Below are 19,297 nucleotides of genomic sequence, written 5' to 3'. Positions count from 1 at the left end.
TGACCCGGCTCCTCCGCGAGGAGGTCGTGGAGGGATTCTGTGATACTTTCGATCATCCCCATGAACTCGTTGTTCATGGGCAATGGGATCATGCGCTGTGCCACTAGGTGGCTAATGGTCGTCGTGGCATTGCGGAAACCAAATAGAAGCGTCACCAGGGCGCTCCGTGTGGAGTGTTCCGGAGAGAGGGTGAGGCGGCGCGGGTCCTCCCTAGACGGCCAGGGTCTAAGGGAGATGTCGGGCTGGCGCTCAAGCCTCCCGTAGTCGAAGCCGATGGAGGGGAGAGATTAGATGGCGGCGTGGGCCAATGCCAACTCTCCTCCCACCGTGATGATGAAGTCCAAGTCACCGAAACACACGTGTGCGCTCAGAACCCAGCTGATTGCATGGCTAGCCATCCGAGGCCTGATTTGGAACGCGCAAAGGCCCCTATCTGGTGCGCCAACTGTCGGTGTTTCAAACAAACACCAACTAGTAAATTTATATTATTGCGTGTTAGGCTCAGATGGTGTACTAAAGAACACAAGGTTTAGACTGGTTCGGGTGGAATATCCCTACGTCCAGTTTGCTGCTGCTCATATTATTAGTACCGAAAAAAGGTTCGTAGTAGGGGGTACAAACGGTCGAGAGAGGGATATGTCCCAAGTCTCTGATGAAAAGGTCGAAAGGACGCTAAGAGCTCGGTTGCTGCTTGGCTATGTGTTGTGTGTGGAATTGATCCGTCCCCTTAGTGGGGTGCCCTGTCCTCCCTTTTATAGACCAAGGGGGGAGCAGGGGTTATAGATGGGAGAAAGAGGAAAAAACCAAAGATAGAGAAGGTCCTTCGAAGGTGCTAGGTCTTCCTTTTCCCTTGAGCCTGCCCTACTGTCATGGTAGACCACGCCAGGGATAGCATGTTTCGCTGATCTTGATAGGGCCGGGCTCTGGCTTTGTTTTAGCGAGTGGTCATGTCTCATCCTCCCCCGGCGGACGGTGCGGTGTGTCAGGGCACCGAGCCATGACTCTGTGGGGAGTAGACGGAGAAATAACTATACGCTTGTACTGTAGATGATGTGAGTTCTTCCTTGGATTGTAGTGGTTGTCGTATGCTTGTGTCAGGATCCACGCCTGAGGGCTGATGGCGGTGCCTACAACACTGTAGGACAAAAGTCGGCGCCTATAACACTATTCGGGCTTTGTTAGGTCGAAATGGGAATAAAGTGCCTGTCCTGTCGTATCCTGATGGTACCTTCCTGTAGGCGTGTAGGGCATGGTCCTCGGTACTGCGGTTGATTCGAATATCCTGTCGTACCCTGTGCTCATCATTATGAAGGAGCAGGGTGCAGTCATCGGGCGAGACGGAGCCAGCCCTCAGCCATCGGGCGAGGCGAAGCCTGCCCTCAGCCGTCGGGCGAGGCGGGGCCTGCCCTCAAACGTCGGGCGAGGCGGAGCCAGCCCTCAGCCATCGGGCGAGGCAGAGCCTGCCCTCAGACATTGGGCGAGGCAGAGCCAACCCTCAGCTGTCGGACGAGGTGGAGCCAGCCCTCAGCCGCCGGGCAAGGCGGGGCCTGCCCTCAGACGTCGGGCGAGGCGGAGCCAGCCCTCAGCCGTCGAGCGAGGCGGAGCCTGCCCTCAGATGTTGGGCACGGCGGAGCTAGCCCTCAGCCATCGGACGAGGCGAAGCCAATCTTCAGTCCTCTGGGCAAGAAGTGTAGTTGCGTTCTTGTCTGTTCGGGAGTATCAACGTTTGATGGTTATCAGTTCTACCTCATTGGGTACCCCAGTATTAGGTCCCTGACACATCTCTTACACTTTCATCCTCGCTTCATGTAAAAGAGTTAACCCGGAAGTGCTACGTTTAGAACGAAGGATTATAAGCTGGCCCTTACCCTCCTAAACTTTCAGGCGGTACAAAATCCACCAACTACAACCACACGTAAGACACTTGGACCATATGGGCCAACTTCACAACTACTACAGGCTACTAATGGGCTATGGTGTTACATACACCAAGAGTGTTAATTTTTCAAAATTTATTTGAATTTCAAAAAAATAAGTGAAAATTTCACATTCATAGGGGGGTCCTGGATCTAGAATAGGTGCAGGGTGGTTTAGTCTTGTGTAAAGTCTACGAGCATGTATAGATACAGCTCCAGGGGTCCTTGTAAAGAATGATGAATGTTGAAACTAGTTGTCCACTGCCTCGCTTCGGCATTCTCCTTTCGTCATACTTTCGCTACACTCCATATGTGGGCCTTCATTAACTCAACAACCACTCGGTGTTTGAAGGCTTAGGCCGAGAACAACATCCCTCATGGTCTATTTTCCATTATACTTCTCCGTTGGTATTAAAATGCTTGTACACTTCAGTATCTAGTTTTATTTTTTATATTTAATAATCCCCAAAATTTTCATTAATAATGACCAAAATTTCTCATTTACTAATGCTTTGTTTCTTTTTCAAAGGTTCGTCTCTTTAACCTTCCCTTCCCTTCATGGTAGAAATTAATTTAGGTGAATCAAGTGTTAAGACTAGAGAAACTTTGAACTAAATGCCAAAGATCATGAATCATCAGAGGCCAAGTACACAATAATCACATTGATCCTATTTATTGGCATCTATGCCTAAATCTAGTTTTTTTACTCCTAATCTCCCCTCTTACTAGCAAGATTCAAGTTGATTTAACAAGCTAAAATTGCCATACTTATATGAAAACTTAATTATACCTTTTATTTCATATGTTTGCCCATGTGGATAATGTTCTAATTATCTATTAGAAAAAGTTTCATAATCTTTTAATAAACCAACTAAAATACGACTGAACAAAAGCATTTATTAAAGTTTCAAAACCTTTTAATCAGCCAATTATTTTGTACTACCTCGGCTTCAAATTATAAGTATTTTAGTTTTTGAAATACATCATTTTTATTATGTATCTAGATATGACCTATATCTAAATACATAGGAAAAACTATGCACTACCTAGAATAAGTATCCTGTGACCGGTAACTCTCACTGAGTAGATAAAAAAAATTAAGGATTAGCCTGGGGCTCAAATATTTTTTTTATACGTGGCAGCTAGAGAAGAGAACGTGAGGGTCGAGAGCCACCCGAAATTTGGGCGGTCAGAACTGGCGCCATCGAAACCCAAACGCAAGCCCGCAAAAGACAGCACGCGTCGCGCGTGACTTCTTTCCCGGTCGCCACTTCCCATCCGCTCGCGCCGCCATTTTTCCCAGCGCCCGCACGCAGATAGGGTCCCTCGCCCGCTAACGGAGCCGCAGCCCAGCCCTTGCGCTCGATCCCCGCCCGTGAGAATCGGACCCGACGGCGCGAGACCCCCACCCACCGTGAGTCCCCGGCCCTCGGGACCTCCCCCGGCGACGCCTGCGACTACCTGGCCGGCGCGAGTCTCCGGCCCTACGCATCCCGCACCCCCGGCAGCGCAAGACATTGTTGCGGTATCACCACCCACCGTAAGCACTTCGTTCCAGGCAGCCACGCGGTCCCGCGCTTTCCTGGCAGTCGTGACTTCCCCAGTCCCCACCGCCAGCTGACCGGCGAGCTGACGATGGTACTCTCTACAGCAGGTACAAGGCACGCCCTGTTGTTCTTGTTTGCTTGTTCTTAAACAGTAGTGCGGGTACAAGGCATGCCCAATTTTGCACGGAATTGAGGAAAATCACCCTAAAAAGCTTTCAGTCTGTTACTCCACACACACTAGTTTGAGATTTTGGACTGAATTCTCAGATCTAACTGAACTGTAATCAGTAGTGTTCCTTCCTCTAGGGGCAGTTGAGAGAATCCTGGGACTATGCATTATCTGAAATTTATGCATGGAGATATCATATCTTATTGACATATTGAGAAGCTTGATAAGCTGTTTTTGACTGAACGAGTGCATTGTTTTGGCTACAGAGTGCCAGAAGTTTCAAGGCTTATTTGGTTCCTATCACTGGAAATGAGCAACCTAGTGGAGTGCCATACCAGGAACATGTAAGAATTGGTTTTATTAAGTGCATCAATTCATTAAGAATTTGGACTGACACATGTCTTTGATTTCAGTTGCTAGAAACTCAAAATGCATATGCCAGCAATCCAGGTCCCAGCAGACGCAGCCACGCACGAGCCACAAATAGGTATAGTGGGGAACCGTGTCCAAAGTCTCCTGCTGTTCTAACTGAGTGCATATAACTGAACTAACTGAGTGCATATAAATGAACTTTAGCCTCATGGTTCTTTACTGGGATCAACAGATATCCCTCAGTTCTGAACTGCTGCTACCAACTGATGGTGGCTGTTTTTCCAGTTCGATAACTTTGTTTACTTTCATATACAAATGCACAGGTTAATGAAAAGTTAAGACAAAGCGAATAACTGATCAGTGGCTCCTTGATTAAGCAATCAAATCAAAAGGCCAAAATAATGTAATAACTCAGTAACTGATTGTTGTCACTACCTTTCTTTGTTGTACACATAGGTGTTCCTGCTTGCTCGGTTTAGTTAACATCATGCTGCCCATCAATTCAAAACTTGAGAACCAGTATAAGCTTCTGCTAACCAATCATGATCCTGCTAGTTTGTTCGAATTGTGTTTTTCCAACTATATATTGCCTGCCAACTGTATTATAACATGCTTACTAAAATGGATAGAAATTTATCTTTTTCAGGCAATAAAAACAAGAATCATGACATGTGTGTACTACTCAGAAAGATGTGTGCTCTCTGTTTGCAGAGAATGAACTCAGTGGTTTTGTAGTAAGAGCTCGAATTATGCTAACATATGGATGCTTTGATTGGTAGTGTGCAAATAGTGAATTCTCCGACTCATAGCTTATTGATCTTTGATATTGACTTGCTACTTGCCATCTGTATTCTGAAATTTAGTTGTCAATTTCAATAGTAAATTATACTATATATATATATAGAGAGAGAGAGTAAAGTGCACCAGCGGTCCCTAAACTTGTACCGTTGTATCATCTCGGTCCCTAAACTCGCAAATCGACCGTTTAGGTCCTCAAACTTGTTCATCTGTGTCATCTCGGTCTCTAAACTTATTCGGCTGTGTCATCCCGGTCCTTAAACTTGTAAATCGACCGTTTAGGCCCTCAAACTTGTTCAGTTGTGTCATCCTGGTCCCTAAACTTGGTTTTGAGTCCCATCTGGGTTAAAACAGGGTGATCTAAAAACTTTATATCAAAAAATAATTCATAACGTTTTCATATGAACTCAAATGAAGATAAACTTTATATTAAAATTGAAGCCCTCGATGCGATCTACGACTTTGTAGTTGAATTTTTTTTGAATTAAAACTGTTTAGGGTCCCAAAATATTATTGTATGTTTATAGATTTTGAAATTTAAAATTAAATTTTGGGACACTAAATGACTTCAAACAAAAAACTTTTCAACTACAAAGTTGTAGATCGTATTGAGAACTATAACTTTCATATAGACCATATCAATATCCAAGATTTCTTGGATTTTGAAATTTGAAATTTAAAATTATCAAACAATCTTGGATATTGATATGATCTATATGAAAGTTATAGTTCTCAATACGATCTACAACTTTGTAGTTAAAAAGTTTTTTGTTTGAAGTTATTTAGTGTCCCAAAATTTAATTTTAAATTTCAAAATCTATAAACATACAATAATATTTTGGGACCCTAAACAGTTTTAATTCAAAAACGTTTCAACTACAAAGCCGTAGATCGCGTCGAGGGCTTCAATTTTGATATAAAGTTTGTCTTAATTCGAGTTCATATGAAAAAGTTTTGAATTATTTTTTTATATAAAGTTTTTAGATCACCTTGTTTTGACCCAGATGGGACTCAAAACCAAGTTTAGGGACCGGGATGACACAACTGAACAAGTTTGAGGACCTAAACGATCGATTTGCAAGTTTAGGGACCGGGATGACACAGCCGAACAAGTTTAGGGACCGAGATGACACGGATGAACAAGTTTGAGGACCTAAATGGTCGATTTGCGAGTTTAGGGACCGGGATGACACAGCGGTACAAGTTTAAGGACCGCTGATGCACTTTACTCATATATATATATATATATATATGTCTTGAATTATATTTTTTCTTTGGCATATAAACAATTATTTATCAAAAATTAAAAGAGACAACTAAACTAAGAATTGAATTTTGCACCCGACACTAAGCAATCAATGGCCTAACCACTAGATCACAACCTTATTTATAAAAATCCTAGTGTCAAATGTGTAATAATTAATTCCTAACCATAGTTACCTGACTGAGGAAGACAATATTACACACATGAGACATACTGAAAAAGGAAAATTTATTACAAATACAATAATATAGTAACCTTTGAGCAACATAATTATTTCAAAATGTTGAAACCTGTCACCACATAAATTGGGCAGCCGGCGCCAAAGACTTGGGCAGCTGGCGTGCTATGAAATTTTCACGTGCGCGTGACAGCACTGGCAAAAGGTTCAACCCGCAGTTTTTCTTTGACCTGCCTAAACTCTAGAAGGCGGCAAGCAAAAAAACGAACGAAAGAAACAAAACCCACCCGAGCATGGCACTCATTTATTGGGTTCTTCATTTTCTTAGGAATATGCTTTCTTATTGTTCTGCTTGCTTGTTCAATGTGTATAGGTGAATGTTGCTGAGTTTACTTTGAGTATGCAACTGATATATATTTTTAAACAAACGGGCAGCAAAGAAACAATCTTTTATATTTTTTTTGTATCAGCTATTTGAAATGGATATGTTACTCACCTATGCTCTAATACAATAAGACTAATTTGGATATTTTTTCTTGTATTGTGCAGAACATGCAGAACATTTTGGCAACGAACACCAGGAATACTGCCGGAACAAGAGGCCCAAAGAGAGTCTCCATGCCACCTGTTGGCCAAGACTGGTTTTGGTGAGCCTGTGAAGGAAGCAGTTGTAAGTACATGTCTAGGTTTTGTTTTTTGCTATGGTTGATAAGCATGATCAAAATTAAATGGACTGTTCTAGACTTGAAGCTATTTTGTTGTTTCATTTCTTGTTCCAGGTGTACATCTATGTTCCTTACTGATTTGTTTGTACAAGACCAGAATTTTCTATATGAAACAAAAGTTGTGGAACTTGATGGGCCAAACAGTAATACCCCGTTTGGATGTCGATATTGGAGCCTAGACATTGGAATTGGAATTAGAATCAGGTTTCCTCAATAACGATATTGTCAATATGCTGCGGCCATGTGTTATGCTTTTCTTATAAGTCAGCCATTGCTTGAAATTTTTGAACATTTGCATATATACTAATGCAAACTATTTTTCTTACCATGTTAGGCTCAAATGGATGCCGCCATGGCTCAGCCTACACCAAAAGGGGAACAACTAGTGACTCCTGCTGAAGCTGTTGCCATCAGGTAAATTTCTTGGAAATGTTGGCCTTGAGCCAGTAGCCCCAAAGAGAAGCGCTACTGCTGTTGCACGTGTACAGGAGTTGGAGGTTCAAGTTGTGGCAGAGAACCTGGTCATCTTTTGTAGTGGTTGGTAATTAGTTTGTCGCTTGTATGAACCGCGATGTATATGTGTATATATGACCTACATAGTTGGCATGGAAGCACTATATGTGTTGGTAGTTGGTTTGTACTACCTCTGTCCACAAAAGAATGCAATTGTAGGAACCGTGCCGGTCAAGCTAGTTCATGTTTGATCAACTTTATAGTAAATAATATTATCATTTATGTCTCTAAATAACTTTATTATAAAAATATATTCTATACATAATTTAATGATACTTATTTTATATCACCAATGTCAGTACTTTTTTATACAAATTTAGTTAAAGTTTTCTTGAAAAACGAGAATTGCATTCTTTTGTGGACCGATGGATTGAACTAATGTTAGTTTGTGGCTATGTCAGGAACCACAAGATATATGTATGTATGACCTGGTAGTTGGTATGAACTAATGTAAATTTTGTGATTATGTTTGCCTCCAAAATTTTTACTAAATACATACTAGTATACTTAAGCAGATAATTATTAGTCCGAGAATAAGAATACCCTAGTAAGCTAATAACATGAATTAAATTAGAATTGCATAAGTCTGCAGCATGGAACACTATGTGTCTATGCGATCGCCGGGCAAGATGAATCAGGTTGCAAGCATTGTCAATGCAGACCGCAAATATCAATTGACTGGATCAGGAAAAGATGCAAACATCAATAGCCGATTAGTTCAACAACTAAGACATGATCAAACTAAAGTAGATATAGCCGGTGTGGCCATGCACTTGTTGCTCACCGCGTGCTCGTCGTCAAGAGCTAGCAGTGATGAGGCCGAGGCACTTTCCCTTCTCTCGTCGGAGGATTGAGGAGCCTCTTGATTCCTTGATCAATCGATGGGCACCGCGCCGTGTGCCGTTGTGTTGTTTTCCACGGCGATAGACGTCGGGAGTTGAGGAGGGTGACAACAGTTCTCGTAAGCCGCTGGTTGAGATGAGATGACTCATTTGCAGGCATGGGCCCTTTTGCTATACCGAAAGCGTACTAAGTAGAGGTGTTTCCTACAACAGCATATTACAACGACACTAGGATTTATAGCAACCAAACCGATATGTAGCAATAGCAACATACTATTGCCTCGCTTTAGATATTTAGTTGCAATAAACAATTACCTATTGCAATGGTCGTGATAAATATTACAACCAAACCAAACTGTGGCAATAGCAACATATTATTGCATCGTCTTAGAAATTTAGTTACAATACACAGTCTACCTATTGCAATGGTCGTGAGAAATATTACCACCCAACAATATTGTGGCAATAATTTCAAGCAATAGCAACAATGTTCTATTTGGTTGCAAGAGCACCAGGCAGTTGCAACGCCAATCAATACTAATGCAACTAAATGTCATCATGGCAAATTATTAACCAATAGCAACACTTTTCAAAATGGGTTGCTATAGGTCTCACCTCTTGCAACACCAAATGTAAAAATTGCAATGCACTATTTTTGTGGCAACACAGTCCCCTATTGCCACGTTTTTGGATAAATGTTGCAAAACACACCCCTACTACAACACAATTTGTGGTGATGTAAATGGCGTTAAGTGACAATAGGGTCGAAATCTTGTAGTACAGTGATATGATGGACCTATCGACGTCAGACCTGCGTACTACCCGGCTATGACGAGGAGAACTTCAACACCGGACCAGAGTACCATCCGGTTGTGATGACGAGAACATCAACACCGGTCCGAGCGTACCATCCGCCGGTGATGTAGGTGCTAGCGCATGCGGTCGGTGTTCCCTCCGGCGGTAAAGAGGGGTAGCGTCACCACCGCCATTGTGTTTGTTTCGGCAGTAATGTTTTGTCCATTACTGCCGGTGTTACCACTATGCATCATTATTGTTCACAATACATTATAACACCAACAATGCAGAAATTAAATTTCATGGCTTACGCATCGCCAGCAACATATATATTTTTTAGAACACCACCGAGATAAATATCCATACAAAATGACAGCAACATACATAGTTTTCAACCACAGCAACATAACGTCCAAATCCAACCATAATGAATATATAGTTTTTAGAACACAAACAGACGTCAGAAATGAAACCAACATTCCAAGGTCAGGAACCGTAGCACCTTGATTAGATAAGGTAATGGTCTCCATAATGAAACCGTCAAGATCTTCTTGCAGCCCAGATATCTCCAAAATGGTCAGCTCCACTAAAGATGACACTACTGTCTGCAACACAAGAAAAAAAGGTGAAACACAGTTAAGACAAGCTTTGGTGCACAGTCTAAGTAGGTCGCTAGGTTGTCAATTGACTGAAGGGCTTCAAGGGCCAACCTCTGAGCCAGAGGATAGATCATAGATGAGGTTCTTCTCATCCTTCTTCTCATCTTTCTTCTTCTTCTTTTCTTCGTTCTCATAATCATCTCTATAGGTGTCATCGGTCATCATATCTCCCAACACTTGGTTTGGTGTCATGGTGTCCAAACCACTCCTCACTAAAATATTGACCAATATGCCAAATCTTCAGGGCAAGCATCTCAAGAACTTGTGGGAGAAGTCCTTGTCCTTCATCTCTTCTCCAAGTGCTTTGAGATCATTGACAAGCACTTGAAGCCTATGAAACATCTTTGGCACACTCTCATCTTCCTTCATCTTAAAGCTTGCAAACTTCTCCTTGAGAATGTATGCCTTTGCACCCTTCACGGCTTGAGTGCTCTCAAATGATTTCTCCAACTTCTTCCATGCCTCATGAGCCCTCTCAATATTATTGATTTGCTCAAATGTTCTCTCGTCCAAAGCACCATGAATGACACTAAGAGCAATGTCATTGTTCTAGAGTAGCACTTCTTCGGCGACGGTGGGAGCCTCTTCATTGGCAATCTCAATCTTGGTCTCCACTACCTTCCACACCTTTCTATTGATTGACTTGATGTAGGTGGTCATCTTTGCCTTCCAATAAGGATAAATTTGAGCTATCAAATTGGGGTGGCTTCTTGGTGTTGTTGATTTGAGCAATTTTGATACCGAAGGTTGTTAAGCCTCAAATCACGGTGACCACGGCTCCGATACCACTAGAAAGGTCCTAATGGCTAGAGGGGGGGATGAATAGCCTATTGAAAATTTCTACAACAACACTTAGCAAAGATGTTAGACAATTAAATGACGAAGCGAGTGTTGCCCTAGCTTACTAAAAATGCAAGCCACCTACCACAATTCTAGTGACTATGATCTCTAAGCATACAAAGGCTATGTCACTACACTAAGTTAGTGTGCTCTCAAAGACTAACTAAAGAGCCACACTAACCACTAGATCCAACGCAAGCTAGCTCTCAAAACTAATTACACTAAAGAGATTAGCTTACACACTAGGAATGTAATACAAGAGGGGATGGTGATGATTATACCGACGTGTCGGGAGTGTGCCAATCACCAGATGGAGCCAATCAATCAATCACAAGATAACCAATGAAATCCTCGGGACAATGATGACACAATGATTTTTTTATCGAGGTTCACTTGCTTGCTAGCAAGCTAGTCCTTGTTGTGATGATTCACTCACTTGGAGGTTCACGCGCTAATTGGCATCACACGCCAAACCCGCAATTGGGTGCCGCACAACCAACACAAGATGAGGATCACACAAGCTACGAGCAATCCACTAGAGTACCTTTTGGCTCTCCGCCAGGGAAAGGTCAAGAACCCCTCATAATCACCATGATCAGAGCTAGAGACAATCACCAACCACCGCTCGATGATCCTTGCTGCTCTAAGCCATCTAGGTGGCAGCAACCACCAAGAGTAACAAGCGAATCCTGTAGTGAAACATGAAATCCAAGTGCCACTAGATGCAATCACTCAAGCAATACACTTAGATTCACTCTCAATCTCACAAAGATGATGAATCAATGATGAAGATGAGTGGGAGGGCTTTGGATAAGCTCACAAGGTTGCTATGTCAATGCAAATGGCCAAGAGAGTGAGCTTAAGCTAGCCATGGGGCATAAATAGAGAGCTCCCACGAATAGAGCCATTGGCTCACTGCTGCCTGCATTCCCGACGTGACCGGACATGCACCACCCTGTGTCTAGTCATGGGATTGCAACCACGTGTCACACTGATTCAACCGCGATCATTGATCACCAATGGTTGGCTGAGTTCCTCGCGTGTGTTAAATTGTGATCAAACGCGCGACCAAGACAATCGGATGTGCCGATGCCTCATTAGACCAGGCACACACCCGCGCCATCACTCTACGACCGGACGCGTCGGTGCCCGCGGTACCCCAGTGTTAGGTCGACTCCAGAGATGTACTAGAGCTACCCAAACACGATCGGACATGTCCACTTCCCCATGAACGACCGGATGCGCCTCCATCGTGTTAGGTCACCACTTGCCCAGCGTCTAGTCAGAGATGGACGCCGTGTCCTTCTCTGCACAGTTGACCGGACGTGTAGGTCTAGAGTCTGGTCCTACGTCCGGTCACACCAGTGACCCTCTCGACTTCACAAACTTTGCCACAACTTCATCACCCTTGAACAAATGTGCCAACCACCAAGTGTATCACCTTGTGCATGTGTGTTAGCATTTTTTCACAAACATTTTCAAGGGTGTTAGCACTCCACTAGATCTCAATGCATATGCAAAGTGTTAGAGCATCTAGTGGCACTTTGATAATGGCATTTTGATACGAGTTTCACCCCTCTTAATAGTACGACTATCAATCCTAAATGTGATCACACTCGCTTAGTGTCTCGATCACCAAACCAAAAAGCTCTTATCAAAATTCACCTTTGCCTTAAGCTTTTTGTTTTTCTCTTTCTTCTTTTCCAAGTCCAAGCACTTGATCATCACCATGGTCACACAATCATCATGATCTTCACCATTGCTCCACCACTTGGAATAGTGTTACCTATCTCATGACCACTTTGATAAACTAGGTCAGCACTTAGGGTTTCATAAATTCACCAAAACCAAACTAGAGCTTTCACTCGGGAACCACAACCAGGCCGGTGTGGCCTCACCGTGGGTCGCCTCAGGAATAGAGCTGCTTTGTTTTGGGATGAGTCATCCACATCGTGTGCAACGTCCAAGATCAAGTACCATAGTGCAATTCATGGCTAGATGATACACCTCCCACTAGATAACCGTACCATATCGTATGCCTATCCTTCTATAAAAGCCAAGGCTAAGAAGAGGAATCAAGTATGATTCCTTTCTAAACTCGTTACAGTTACCTTCCTTCTCATTATCTTCTAATTCATTCACTCCATCGAGACACCCCATCTTCCAAATCTCTAATGGCAGAGCGGCAGAAGCACCCAAGGGAAGACTCGATGAAGGAGCAGGTGTTCGAAGGTCCTCCCCTCCTTCATGACATGATGCGATGAGAGTACGGTTAAGTATGGATCTTGCCTTTCATCTTACTGTGGTGGTCTTGATGCTTCCTCTTTGTACAATGCTATCTCCATGGTGCATCCGGTACCATGCTTCCCCACTGATGGGGTAGGCACCTCAGCGTCACCACAACCGGCGCCCTAATCTGCCCTCGGGGAGGAGAGCCAGGAGGCAGACCAGCTATAGCTGTGCCTCAATGCCATGGAGAAGACACTTTTCACGTTGGAACGTGAAACAGCTGCAACAGAGGCTATGGCCACCAAGGCCCTTACATGTCTCGCTGGTAAGGCATTGCCATGATCTTGCTCTTTCACTTCGTGCGATGTAGTGTGATTAGCTGTAGGGTTTTCTTATCACTTTTTTTAGGCGTCGAGGAGTAGCTGAACGCCATGTAAGCCGAGGCAATGGAGTTGCATTGGGCCAATGATGACCTGGTTCGATAGATGATGAAGTTGCATTGGGCTAATGATGACCTTGTCCGACAGACGACAGAGGCAACCCTCCTTCGCCGGGATGTCGACGATAATGCCTGTGTCGTCGCCTAGTTGTCGGTGGAAAACAGGCACCGCTTCAACGCCCTTAACGATGCAGTAGTCGCCACTGTCCACGTGGTGGCACCTGCGAGGGCGACCATGAAGCAGTGTCTTCGTGCCTTGCTGGCATGGGTCACGGAGGTGACCAATGTTGACATTTCTTAGCGTTGCTACTAAGAACGAAGTTTAAATCCTAAACCCTAGCAATAGCCCAAAAATGCTTATTGGTATTTATTAACATGTCACTTGGTTGAAGTACTTAACCACCTATTATAAACCTACATCTCCTAACTTTACTAGGTTGTCATCCCTAGTGATGATGCCAGAGATATGTGTTGGTACTACATAGTATTACTACTAGAATAACACTAAGGAGATCTTCATTAAATTATGTGACTATATAAATCTATGAATAAAGAGTATCCGCAATCGCACAGATAATATACCCTTGTAGCATTTTACCCGAGAGTATTCCAGGTATTGTTATTTATATTTTTACCACTGGGAAGGTCTAGCATGGACATGCATTGATAACTTATATTATTGAAGGAGAAGTAAACCATAACAAATACTCTACTCACAACAGGGATAAGTCACAAGATAAGATATGTATATATGATAAGTAATGATAATGATAAATCACTCAAAGCACTCCTTTCTATGGCATTAGCATGGTTAGGTAGAATATTAGAGGAATAATTCCTAAGTCATTCTTAATTATAAGTCAAAGCATACATTTGATTAGTGCAATTACACCTAGTAATCATGGCTAAGATCATCATCATATCTACATAGTAGGGATATTACTAAGGAAGATTGAGGGCAGAGCTCGTTCTACCTTCGTAATCGGACCCTATGTGCGCCTATATTCGGGGAGTGGACTACAAAGGACTCAATGAGAGTGTCACATCCATGATCTACCACATGACTCAGAATATAGGGTGTATCCATAGGTAAACAATATATAAGCACCACACTTACACAATGTCGACCACCCACCCATGGTACCTTGGAGTGAGCATTGTTGGTATATTTGACGCACATAGAAAAATCCACAAGCGCACGGATACCGCTGTAACTTTCACCCGGAAGTATTCCAAGTATCGTATCCACAGGAAACATGTGAGACTAACTATGGTCTAACTTAACAAGGGGTAATGATTAGGTTAAGGGTTAATTTTAACTAGGAGTAGCAACAAGGTTAAGATAAATAGGAGCGTAGAGAGGATAACTGAGGTTCTCTAGTTCGGACATGGGTAAGCCTATGTCTTCTACTATTTAGCTGGGAACATTACTTAAGGAAATACACCAGCAGAGGATGCTTTCCTTAGTAACTGGGTCCTACGTGTGCCTACAGACGAGAGGTGGACTACAAAGGATCAACGATGCTATATAGTATGATGCTATATAGTACTGATGTCACACATGCGATCTACCATCAATCCAGAATGTAGGGGGCATCCATGATTAACCTAAGTCTAAGCACCATACTTACACTCATGATTAATACTCTACTCCCCCCTAGGAAGAGAATAAAGCACTCGAAAGAGAGTCATGATCCTGAAGAACAATATAAACAAGATACTTACTTGAATCAGAAGTTGATTACTAGAGATATCTTGAAGACAAGCTCAAGTAGAACTTGGATATGCCAAGGTACAAGCCATAGCGAGAGCACCGATAGGCCGACATCTCCTCCAAACTCTTCCCTCACTCTCTATCTCACTATTTCTATTTATAAGACTAGATCCTATGGAGGACTAATCTTCTCTTGATAGCTAGCTCTGATCCACATGAGGAGAATATGAATTAGGGTTTCAGGATATGAGGATCTCTGAGAATCTGATGAGGGAGGGGGGGGTAGGGGCTGCTATATAAGGCCAGAGGTAGAGTAGCGGCCAAGGAATCGAGGTGGAGTAAGGGGCAAGGACTCTAGGAGGAGTAGGGGCAAGGAATTGCCACATCATTGATCCGCATCAACTCTCCTGACCACCGTTGGATGAACCGATATAAAATCACCTTAAAATCAATGGTGTAGATTGTAGGAAGGACTACGCGGTGGTGGAGGGTGATGGGCCACCCTCATGGGCCAAGCGGCCTCCCTAGTGGGCCAGCTAGCTCACTATGGTGCCAGGTGGGCTCCTCCTTCCGGTGGTGAGGCTTAGGCTCCGTCTTGAGTCGACTTTCGTAGGTGTCACTAGTAGAATAACTTGTTATCGTTGATTTGCTCATTTGGAGTGTATGATAGTGCTCTCAGGAGCTATTTTCTAGATAAATCCTCCTACAATCATAAAATCACCAAAGCTCATGGAATTCATTAGTTTAAACCTCTAAACCTTCATCGGTGATTACATTTATGCCCTTATATATATTTAATTGATGGTTTATAATGGTTGTTAACTACCATCAACAACTCCCCCAAGCTTAACCTTTGCTAGTCCCTTAGCAAAGCTAAACTCAGTAATGGATCTAGAGTTGCTACAATATTTTCACGCCTCAAAAGTACACAGGTGTTCAATCAAAAATTCTCCTTCGGATTAGAATAAACTAATCTGACTTTCAGATTTACCCGTATTACCTTCAACCATGGGACATCTCAGCCTTCACTTGGGTCTTGAGCAATTGAAAGATAGAACGACCAAGTCAAGCACTATGTCTCAAGTTTGTTGTTCCACCTTTATTCTAGAGTTTTTATAAGTTTTCAAAATAAAACTCAGAGATTCCATTGTATGACACTCAAGTCTCTCAATATATGTGGTATTTGTGGATCCTCACCAAGGCAACAATGATGTTATGCCTTCTTCTCTTCCTACTACTAAGGCTTTATATGGAGTTCATAGGTAGGAAGAAAGCTAGGGCATACTTGCAATGCATATATTGTAAAGTCAAACAATGGATCCAAAGAGAGTTGAGTCATACAATCAAATCAAGATGTGCATGTGTGTGGAATATATGGTGGCTAACCTAATTCTATTATGCTCCTTAAAAACTTATCTCTCTTTTGAAACTTAGAAACACTTGCTAGAGAGCAAGGGCTATCTTATTCATCTTTTTTCAGGCAGGCATCTAAGTACCCATTGTTTTAAATATCTCGGACACTTTTGTGCCCATTTTTTCTCATCTCTTTTTTCTTCTTCTCTCTTTTTTATGAATAACTTTTGCATAGCCCCATGTCTCTTTTCTGCAACAAAACTTTGAGAGATAGCAACAAGAACTTGAAGCATTTATTTGGTGAATGGAAAACCTAACAAGCATATTTTTGGGTTCACTCCTAGTGTAGGAGTAGAACATTTTTGGGTGGATCTAAATGGAAGGCATGTTCTTGCGCCTACCCCCAGTGTAGGAGTAGTGCATATGTGGGTGGTGTGTACATGATCTTGATTTTAAGAGTATGACAAATCTCTCATAAGGGTCAACAAAGCTTGACAAAACTCAATGCAAAAGCAAGCAACATATATGTGAAAGTTTTTCTAGCCTAAATAACATGTGTGGCTCTGGTGGGAATTCAAGCTTTGTCATAAAGGAACTCATCATGTAGATTTTTTTTGTTTTTCTAAACATAAATCTCTACAACTTTAGTGTTACTAGGAACAAGATAAACAGCAACTCAGACCTTCTCATATCATATCCATCAAATACCTAGACTTAGATCAAGCATTCGCTACCCACGAGTTTCAAGTTTAGGGTAAATCTTTATATGAAATCAATCTTATCCAAAACTTGGGAGAATTCGGGGCTGAAAACTAGGCACTTGAAAGGAATTACAACAGAGCAACTATTTGTCATTAACTTTTAAGAGATTATTCTGAGTCCTCTTTATTTTATTCAACTTCTAAAAATGAATTAAAGCAAACTAGGCACACCTTTATTTTGTTTTCAATTTTACTAGATCACACATTATTACTATAACTATATATTTATTATATAGATAACTTTTTATTTTGTTTTTAGTTATTCATTTTTTCTTAACTATTTAAAATAAACTAAAGCTAGAACAAAGAGAAAGCATACTTACCTAGATACACGAGAGCGCTTCTCCCCCAAGCTAGCTCTTTCGGTGAGGGTTCGATGTTGTAAGTCCTTTGAACCGGACTTCTCCTTGTAAAGTTCATTGATCAACTACCTCAATTCACTCTGAAGATGAGGATTCTTGTGATGATGCCTCTAATGGTGATGTCACCTTCTTCTGCCAAACCTATCTTTATTTTGAGTTTTGATTTTGGGTTGACAGGTTCAAAACTTTTACTTGTAGAAATTAGAGAATCAACTGACTCTCCCACACTTTGCTTGAAGCGTGTCCTACTCATAAGACAGGGTAGAGATCAAGTGCATGGGCTCTGTTTGTGGAAAAACACCAATAGAACCAAAACTTTATTTATCATTCTTTATCCTTAGGCACATTGAACAAGATGAAGTTGATGTTATGTGCTTTGTTCATTTATAAGATGGGTAATAAGATAGAAGATTGAGCATGAATGTAACATTTAAGTACATTTGGCAGAAAAGATTGAGTTGCTTAACCTATGGAAGGATCGTCTATCTTTACATAATGTATCGAACTTTACATGATTATGACTATCATCTTCCATAGATAGGATGCACACTTTTTAATTCATTTGGTTAAGACTATGAGATAAAAAAAGTGGTGCTAGGAACAAGCTTAAATAACTAAACATGTTGAGTTAATCAGATTGGATCAAGTAAATTTGTAACTCAAACATGTTTGTTTCTTATTTATGTGCCTACCCAAATTAAGGAAAAGCTTTTTAAATAATGACCATTTACCTTAGGATGTTACCTTTGTCATTGGGGCGTGGTAGCACCATATGATGAAGTGTAGATGACTCTTGATGGTCCTTTTCTTTTTGCTTGAGGTTTTCCTTGTTCGGCTAGCCTCGTAGCTTGAGCTGTTCATGAGCTTCTTGTCTCGTAGGTTGCACTCCTTTCTTTCTCATCCGTCTGTCATGCCATCTTTCTGCTCTTTGATTTTTTACACCTTGTTAGATCTCATTGTTTTATGCTTGCAAAGGATTAGTGGACAACACATACCCGAAGGAATATAACAAATTTGAACTATGGGTTGTTGTCCAGAATTTTGTAATTTCCATCTATGCTAATGAAAAGATATTGTTAGAATTATTTTAGCATAGTTTTCGTTTATCATATTCTATAGAAACATGGCTCAAGGCAAAGGTAACTTGCAGCAGAAGACAAAGTGAATGACTTTTGATACTTATAGTTCTTTCATTCATAATAAATGAGTTGTGTCTTCTTTGTGCAAAGTTATTGGAGTTTACCATGTGCCTTGCTTCATCTTTGATTTGAATTCATCTCTTGACTTACCCAAATTGAATTAAGAGTTTCCTGCAGGGGTTAGTCTAGCAAAATGACCAGTATCTACTATAGCATATTCTTGGTTCAAAAATTAAACTAGACACATTGTCTAATTTATTCTAGGAAAGCATTTTAACCTAAGCACCACGCTTAATTTAAAAAGCCTTCTGAAGTAGGATCATCACTCCTAAACTAAGCACCATGCTTAAATTAAAAAATGTATGAACATACTCCAAACCTTAAACATACTATCACAAACAAACGTAGCAAGAAAACATTATAGAGTTTTAATCAAATAGAGATGAAGAGCATGATTCTTGTTTAGTAAACTGAGCGTGGTTTAAAGATAGAGACAACCAAGATAAATTTAGCAACATGGCAAGAGATTTTTCAGAGAAGTCCATCCCCCATGCTTGAATTTTGCAAATGCAAAATCAAGTTTGGATGGATGTGATTAAATGTTGCATGATAATGGGTTGGACATACCTTGCATCGTCATCCTTCATTTTTTTTACTTCAGACCTAGAATGGTTAGTGGCAA

General features: G+C 41.7%; 1 long non-coding RNA gene across 2 annotated transcripts; it reads left to right on the top strand.

The window, feature by feature from the left end:
- The first annotated feature begins 3,152 nt into the window (after nt 1–3,152).
- LOC136522699 (uncharacterized) lies at nt 3,153–7,768 on the top strand. Of its 2 annotated transcripts, XR_010775967.1 has the most exons (7): nt 3,153–3,570; nt 3,899–3,976; nt 4,046–4,119; nt 4,651–4,738; nt 6,794–6,914; nt 7,024–7,173; nt 7,304–7,768. It is a non-coding gene; the product is annotated as an uncharacterized lncRNA (long non-coding RNA). The 2 variants fall into 2 exon arrangements; XR_010775966.1 differs by lacking the exon at nt 4,651–4,738.
- Nucleotides 7,769–19,297: the final 11,529 nt, after the last annotated feature.

Source organism: Miscanthus floridulus, chromosome 18 (genome assembly GCF_019320115.1).
Source record: "Miscanthus floridulus cultivar M001 chromosome 18, ASM1932011v1, whole genome shotgun sequence".
Classification (NCBI taxonomy): domain Eukaryota; kingdom Viridiplantae; phylum Streptophyta; class Magnoliopsida; order Poales; family Poaceae; genus Miscanthus; species Miscanthus floridulus.
Note: the sequence above shows the minus strand (reverse complement) of the source record. Positions and strands in the feature narration are given on the sequence as shown.